Source organism: Triticum aestivum, chromosome 5D (assembly GCF_018294505.1).
Source record: "Triticum aestivum cultivar Chinese Spring chromosome 5D, IWGSC CS RefSeq v2.1, whole genome shotgun sequence".
NCBI classification, from domain to species: Eukaryota; Viridiplantae; Streptophyta; class Magnoliopsida; order Poales; family Poaceae; genus Triticum; species Triticum aestivum.
In genome coordinates this window covers 235,890,300-235,898,315 of record NC_057808.1, presented here as the reverse complement: position 1 = coordinate 235,898,315, position 8,016 = coordinate 235,890,300, and positions in this window count along the sequence as shown.

Genomic DNA, 8,016 nt, shown 5'->3' with positions numbered 1-8,016 from the left:
TTACATGGTTGCCATCATATCTTCTGGTCCTTTTTAACTTATGGTCGTTAAGGGACTTTTGTCATATGAATTTAGTAGATTACTGGCGTGCCTTGTTTTACTATGTTAAGTTTCTGTAGCATGTTCATTTCGTGCTCTGAACATTGCTACCTGATGTTGTTTCAGCCATGTCCAGTAATTTCACTGTCTGTGAACCTGTTATCTTTTGCACTTTTGCCATGCTTGTTTGGACCTGTTATGTTGTGAACTAGCCGTAGCTCAGTGTTCATCTTTTGTCAAGCATCTCCTGTAGATTACTTCAATGTGCTTTGTTGCTATGTTGGAGTGCTGTAGCATTGTTACTTGTTGCATTCTAAGTGCTATCATGCTGTTAATCGCAGATTCGTGTCTTGTTTTGCTTGCCATTTGCAAACCGTGCATCCGTTTCCGGTGATCTTTATATCGTTTTCGACCGAAATCATCTCATCTTTTCAGTGGCATGCTTGGTTTTCCAAATTAATGCCTTGTTCATCATTTTTCTTCCGGAGCACGCATATGCATCGCATATCCCATCTCACATATCATTCATGTTTTGCATCATGTTGCTTGTGCATTTCCCGTGATTGATTGTGGTTCCATTGCTTGTGTTCTTGTGTTGGGTAGAGCCGGGAGACGAGTTCGTGAATGAGGAACCTGTTGAGTACGTTTACGAGGATCAAGCTTTCGACAACTCTGAGAACCTTGCAGGCAAGATGACCATACCCTCGAAATCACTTCTATCTTTGCTTTGCTAGTTGTTCGTTCTATTGCCATGCTATGCTACCTACCACTTGCTATATCATGCCTCCCATATTGCCATGTCAGCCCCTAACCATCCTTTCCTAGCAAACCGTTGTTTGGCTAAGTTACCGCTTTTGCTCAGCCCTTCTTATAACGTTGTTAGTTGCAGGTGAAGTTGAAGTTGGTTCCATGTTGGAACATGGATATTGTTGGGATATCACAATATCTCTTATTTAATTAATGCATCTATATATTTGGTAAAGGGTGGAAGGCTCGGCCTTATGCCTGGTGTTTTGTTCCACTCTTGCCGCCCTAGTTTCTGTCATACCGGTATTATGTTCCTTGAGTTTGCGTTCCTTATGCGGTTGGGTGATTTATGGGACCCCCTTGACAGTTCGCCTTGAATAAAACTCCTCCAGCAAGGCCCAACCTTGGTTTTACCATTCGACCACCTACCACCTACACTTCCCTTGGGTTTTCGCGAGCCCGAGGGTCATCTTATTTTTAGACCCCCACGGGCCAGTGCTCTTTCGAGTGTTGGTTCGAACCGAGCTGCCTGCGGGGCCACCTTGGGGTAACTTGAGGACTGGTTTTACTCGTAGCTAGTCTCATCCGGTGTTGCCCTGAGAACGAGATATGTGCAGCTCCTATCGGGATTTGTCGGCACATCGGGCGGCTTTGCTGGTCTTGTTATACCATTGTCGAAATGTCTTGTAAACCGGGATTCCGAGACTGATCGGGTCTTTCCGGGAGAAGGTTTATCCTTCGTTGACCGTGAGAGCTTATAATGGGCTAAGTTGGGACACCCCTGCAGGGTATTTTCTTTCGAAAGCCGTGCCCGCGGTTATGAGGCAGATGGGAATTTGTTAATGTCCGGTTGTAGAGAACTTGTCACTTGACTTAATTAAAATATATCAACCGCGTGTGTAGCCGTGATGGTCTCTTCTCGGCGGAGTCCGGGAAGTGAACATGGTTTGAGTTATGAATGACGTAAGTAGGAGTTCAGGATCACTTCTTGGTCATTACTAGATGACGACCGCTCCGTTGCTTCTCTTCTCGCTCTCTTTTGCGTATGTTAGCCACTATATATATGCTTAGTGCCTGCTGCAGCTCCACCTCATTACATCATCCTTTCCTATAAGCTTAAATAGTCTTGATCTCGCGGTTGTGAGATTGCTGAGTCCTCGTGACTCACAGATTCTACCAAAACAGTTGCAGGTGCCGACGATACCAGTGCAGATGATGGGATCGACCTCAAGTGGGAGTTCGATGAGGAACGTGGTCGTTACTATGTGTCTTTTCCTGATCATCAGTAGTGTAGCCCAGTTGGGACGATCAGGGATCTAGCATTTGGGGTTATCTTATTTTCATTTGGATTTGACCGTAGCCGGTCTATATGTGTGTATTTTGGATGATGTATGAATTATATTTATGTATTGTGTGAAGTGGCGATTGTAAGCCAACTCTCGTTATCCCATTCTTGTTCATTACATGGGATTGTGTGAAGATGACCCTTCTTGCGACTAAACCACAATGCGGTTATGCCTCTAAGTCGTGCCTCGACACGTGGGAGATATAGCCGCATCGTGGGCGTTACAGAGACGGGAGCGGATCCATAGTGGTGTATTGATTGGTGAATATGTGGACTTGTGTGCGCCACCTCAAAAGTGTTACTTGCAGTCGTAGTTCGGGTTAGCCACTGAGTCAAAGCTGGCTTGCTGCAGTTAAACTCCACCAACCCCCTTGTTGATACCAATGCATATGTAGCTAGTTCTGATGTAAGTCTTGCTGAGTACATTTGTACTCACGTTTGCTTAATTTATGTTTTTGCAGAGAGACTTCAGTCTCGCTAGTAGTTCAGCGTGGACTTCGACGTTTAGCTTGATACCTCAGCTGCGATCTTGTGCCCTTGGCAGGATCTGGTAGATAGTCAGGCTTCTCAGCCTTTTTCATTTGTAGATGTCTGTACTCAGACATGTTAAGCTTCTGCATGTGCTTTGACTTGTATGCTCTGAATGTTGGGTCATGAGACCCATGTTTGTAATATCTCGGTCCTCAGAGCCTGTTGAATAAATACTATGAGTCGTAGAGTCTTGTTGTGATGCCATGTTGTATTTGCACATATCGAGCATATTGTGTGTATGATTGAAATGCTTGGTATGTGTGGGATCCGACAACCTAGTTGTTTATCCTTGGTAGCCTCTCTTATGGGGAAATGTAGTCTGGTGCTTCCACTGAGCCATGGTAGTTTGCTACAGCCCGGTTTATCGGAGTCCTGCTAGCCCAGTTGCTACTGCTCCGGAACACTTAGACTGGCCGGCATGTGTCCTTCTTCGATCCTGTGTCTGTCCCTTTGGGGAAATGTCACGCGGTGTCCTTCGGAGTCCTGTTAGCCTGCTATAGCCCGGATTCCCGGAGTCCTGCTAGCCCAGTTGCTACAGCCCGAATTCACTCGCTGATGACCGACACGTTCATTGCTGGGTCATGTATGCCTGTCCCTGTAAGTTAGCACCACTTTGGGTTTACGACTAGTCATGTCGGCCCGGCTTCTTTTTCATATGGATGCTAGCGACACTATCATATACGTGAGCCAAAAGGCGCAAACGGTCCCGGGCCAGGTAAGGTGGCACCCGTGGGAATACCGTGCGTGAGGCCGCAAAGTGATATGATGTGTTACATGCTAGATCAGTGTGACTTAGGATCGGCGTCCTGACAATTTTCCATCATATTATTTTCCAATCAACTAGCTATTTCTGTCGCCGTTTATTTTGCAAGCTTTACTTTTCAATCTATACAACAAAAATACCAAAAATATTTATCTTATTATCTCTATCAGATCTCACTTTTGCAAGTGCCGTGAAGGGATTGACAACCCCTTTATGGCGTTGGTTGCAAGGTTCTTAATTGTTTGTGCAGGTACTAGGGATTTGCGTGTAGTCTCCTACTAGATTGATACCTTGGTTCTCAAAAACTGAGGGAAATACTTACGCTACTTTGCTGCATCACCCTTTCCTCTTCAAGGGAAAACCAACGCATGCTCAAGAGGTAGCACATATCTGCGCGCTCAAGAAGCTCATGAGCGTACTTCTGCTTATGCAGAAAGAACCCATCGGCATGGCGAACAACCTCAATGCCAAGGAAGTAGTGCAACGCTCCTAGATCCTTGAGGGCAAACTCATCATGAAGACGAGCCGTGAGCTGCCGAAGAAGCTCAGGCGAGGATGCCGTCATGATGATGTCGTCCTCATAGAGCAGCAGGTACGCAGTAGGAGTGCCCTGATGGTAGACGAAGAAAGAGGCGTCGGAGCGGGTCATGCAAAACCCAAGCTGCTGCAGGAACCCAGCCATACGCTGGTACCACGCCTGGGGGGCCTGCTTCAATCCATAAAGGGACTGAGAGAGCAATCAAACGTGTTCGGGATGCTCGGCGCGGCGAAGCCAGTCGGCTGCTCACAGAAGACCCGTTCCGTGAGGTGGTCGTGCAAAAATGCGTTGGAAACGTCCAACTGATGCACGGGCCAGGCACGGGAGACCGCCAGCTGAAGCACCGTGCAAATCGTGCCCGGTTTAACGACCGGGGCGAAGGTGTCGGTGAAGTCCACGCCGGCGCGCTGGCGGAAGCTGCGCACCACCCAGCGAACCTTGTAGCGCTCGAGAGAACCGTCCGGGTTGGTCTTGTGACGAAACACCCATTTGCCACTGATGACATTGGCGTGAGGGGGTCGCGGAACAAGATGCCACGTGCGGTTGCGCTGCAACGCATCAAACTCCTCGTGCATCGCGGCGAGCCAATGTGGATCACGGAGGGCGGCGCGTGCGGACGAGGGGATGGGCGACGGTGGAGAGGACGATGTCGACACCGCACATGCATACTCATCAGCGGCGTAGCGCGTGCTGGGTCGGTGGATACCGGCACGAGACCGCGTCACCATGCCAGTGGGAGGCGGGTCAGCTGCGACAGGAGAAACATACGAGGATGGCGAAGGGTCCGTCGCTCCCAGCAGCGCAGTGGGGCCACCGCCGGTTGGAGTAGCGGGGCCAGCCGGGAGGGCACATGCTGCAGCGCCCGTTGGGGTGGGAGCCGAAGGGCCACCCAAAGCCGCGAGGGGGGGGCGCCTAGACCGAGGCCGAGGGGCCCGCGGCTGGGGCCGAGGCCGCGGGAGGGTGCGCCGAGGCCACGCCGAGAGGGGCCGGAAGGAGCCGTGCCGGGGCCACATGGGGCCACGCTGGGGGCTGCACCAGGGCCGCGTCAAAGACAGCCACGCCTGAAGCGGCTGCGTGGGAACTCGTCGGGACACCATCAAAAGGCGCCGAATCCTCTGCAGAAAGCGGTACCTGGTGAAAAGGAAATACCCGCTCATCAAAGTACACATGTCGGGAGGTGTAGACACGGTGGGAGATAGGGTCGTAGCACCGGTAACCTTTGGTGTTTGGGGGATATCCTAGAAAGATACATGCTATGGAGCGAGGGGCGAGTTTGTGTGGTGAAGTGGAGGCGGTGCTAGGGTAAAACAGACATCCGAAGATGCGGAGACCATCGTAGGATGGAGGAGAACCAAAGAGAAGTTGGTGCGGAGTGTAGTTCCAGCGGGGACGACATGGCCTAATGTTAACTAGGAGAGTGGCAGTGGCGAGAGCATCGGGCCAAAACCGAGGGGGCACGTTGGAGTTGAACAACAACGTGCGGACACAGTCGTTAAGAGTGCGGAGAATCCGTTTGGCTCGGCCGTTCTGCTGGGATGTGTAAGGGCATGTGAGACGAAAGGTGGTGCTGTGAGACGCTAGAAGGTGGCGAGTGGCAGCGTTGTCAAACTCTTTTCCGTTGTCAGTCTGGAGGGAGAGAATAGGGTGCCCGAACTGGGTGGTGATGTAGGAGTAAAAGGCCGTAAGGGTGGCGAGGACATCGGATTTGCGACGGAGTGGAAACGTCCACGCAAAATGAGAGAAATCATCAAGTAAGACAAGACAATATAAGAAGCCCGTGTTGCTCGCAACGGGAGATGTCCATACATCACTATGAATTAACTGAAACGGAAAAGTAGAAATAGTGTTTGACTCTCTAAAGGGTCAACGAACATGTTTACCGAGACAACAAGCATCACAAGTGTGCTTGTCGAATTTATTACATGAAAATGAAAAACTCTTGAGAATCTGGCTAAGGACGGTGGAGTTGGGGTGACCCAAGCGTGCATGCCAGAGGTCGACACCGGCGGAGAGGGCGACCGGAGAGGTGGCGGTGGAGGCGGAGTGCACCGGGTACATGTCATCTGGACTGTTACATCAGTGGAGTACCATCCTTGTACGGGCGTCCTTCACAGAGAAACCAAGATCATCAAATTCAACAGTAAGAGGATTGTCACGTGCAAGACGACGAACAAAGACAAGATTCTTAACTAGGTTAGGTGAGACAAGAACATTAGACATGTTAATAGGCATAGAATTAGACGGAAAGGAACTATGACCGACATGAGTGATGGGTACGGAGGAATCGTCACCGAAGGTGATGCGGTTCGAGGTGGTGACCGGAGAGGAGGAAGCAAGGTTACCGGGGTGCAATGTCATGTGGGCGGTAGCCCCCGTGTCCATGTACGAATCACCGCCACCTCCGTAGTTGGAGGGAGACGACGTCGAGTGTAGCGTGGCAAGGAGTGCAGGGTCCCATGGGGCTGCGGAAGGGAGTAACCCATGCGCTGGGTCGGCGCGGGAGGCGGCACGTAGCCGCCCGCCTGCGGGTAACCGGCCGGAGAAGCAAGCGCTAGCGGGGGGTAGCCGCCTCCACTGGCCGGGTAGCCGACGCCGCCCGCCTGGTACGGGGCTGCGGCAAAGTGTGCCTGGGGCCGGCCGGGGTGCGGACCGAGGATGCCCGGGGTCTGCGGCACCGGCATGTGGTACGCATGGACCACTCCGGTCCATGGATTGGTGCCGCCCGACCAGGGCGGGGGGGCGGGGGGAGATGATGACGTGGAGCCCTCCCGTACCCCGACTACTGCTGCTGCTATTGTGGCCTGGGGCGACCGCCTCTGCGGTGCCGGTTGCAGCGGCCACCGCCCTGCTCCTGCGGCTGCTGCGATGGGGTGGGTGCTGCTGGCGGAGCCGGCGGGAGGGGGAAGAACCCCGGTGGCGCGGGCGGGCGCGGGTGAGACGGGGCCGACGGACGCCCCGCGAGAGGTCCCGGCGGCGAGGGCGGTGTGGTGGACGCGTGCCTTGACCTTCTTCATCCGGCGTTCCTCCAGGCGTAAATACGCGGCGACGGAGTGGAAGGTCGGGTTCGCCAGCAGGGAGAGGTTGGAGGCCGCATTGCCGAAATCCTCGTTGAGGCCGGCGGTGAGGGTGCTGAGCATGAGTTTGTCCGACACCTTGGAGCCAATATCGCGGAGCTCGTCAGCGAGCCGCTTAAGGCGCGTGCAGTAGTCGTCGATGGAGGAGTCATCTTGGTGGCACCCAAAAAATTCCTGCTGCAAGAACACGAGACGTTGAAGTTTATTATCAGTGAAGAGGTTGTTGATCTTGGTCCACACGGCACACACGTCGTCATCCTCCGAGACGACCATGCGGAAGATGTCCGGCGAGACGGTGAGGTAGAACCACTGGATGAGAAAGGCCTCAATGGTCGCCCAGTCTGGATTGCCCGCCATGAGGTCGCCATCAACGGTCCCGTCAACGCGCTCGAGGAGGTGGTACTCGCGGAAGAGGAGGTTGAAGCAGGTCTTCCACGCGTAGTACGAGGAGTTGGATTGGTCGAGCTTGATGGGGACGCGGGTGTGGATGTGAAGATCGTGAACGGCGGTGGCGTCAGGCTCAGGTCCGGCAAACGGGTTCGAGTTGCTGGAGTGGGGAGACGCCATGGAGGAGCTGCGGTGGTGGGAGTGGCTCGGGTGGGTTAGGGTTAGCGGCGGTGGCACAGGGTAGGGTTAGGGTTTAGAGGCGCGGCGGCTAGGGGGGAGGGAAGCAGCGGCGGCAGAGAGGAAGGCGGCGGCTGCGTGGGCGAGAGGACGCGGCGGCGGCGGGTTTAGGCGGAAGCGAGGAAAGGGATCGGCGTGCTATCTGATACCATGTTAGTTGGAAAGAAGGAATTGTAGGAGATATGCCCTAGAGGCAATAATAAATGATATTATTTATCTCCGAGTTCATAATTATGTTTATGTTCCATGCTATAACTGCAATGATTCTCGAGTCTGCAATACCCACGAGGCTCGGAGGAAGACTCATATGCACGTGTGGAATAATAAACGGTAAGAAGTATTCCTAGTCTGGCCT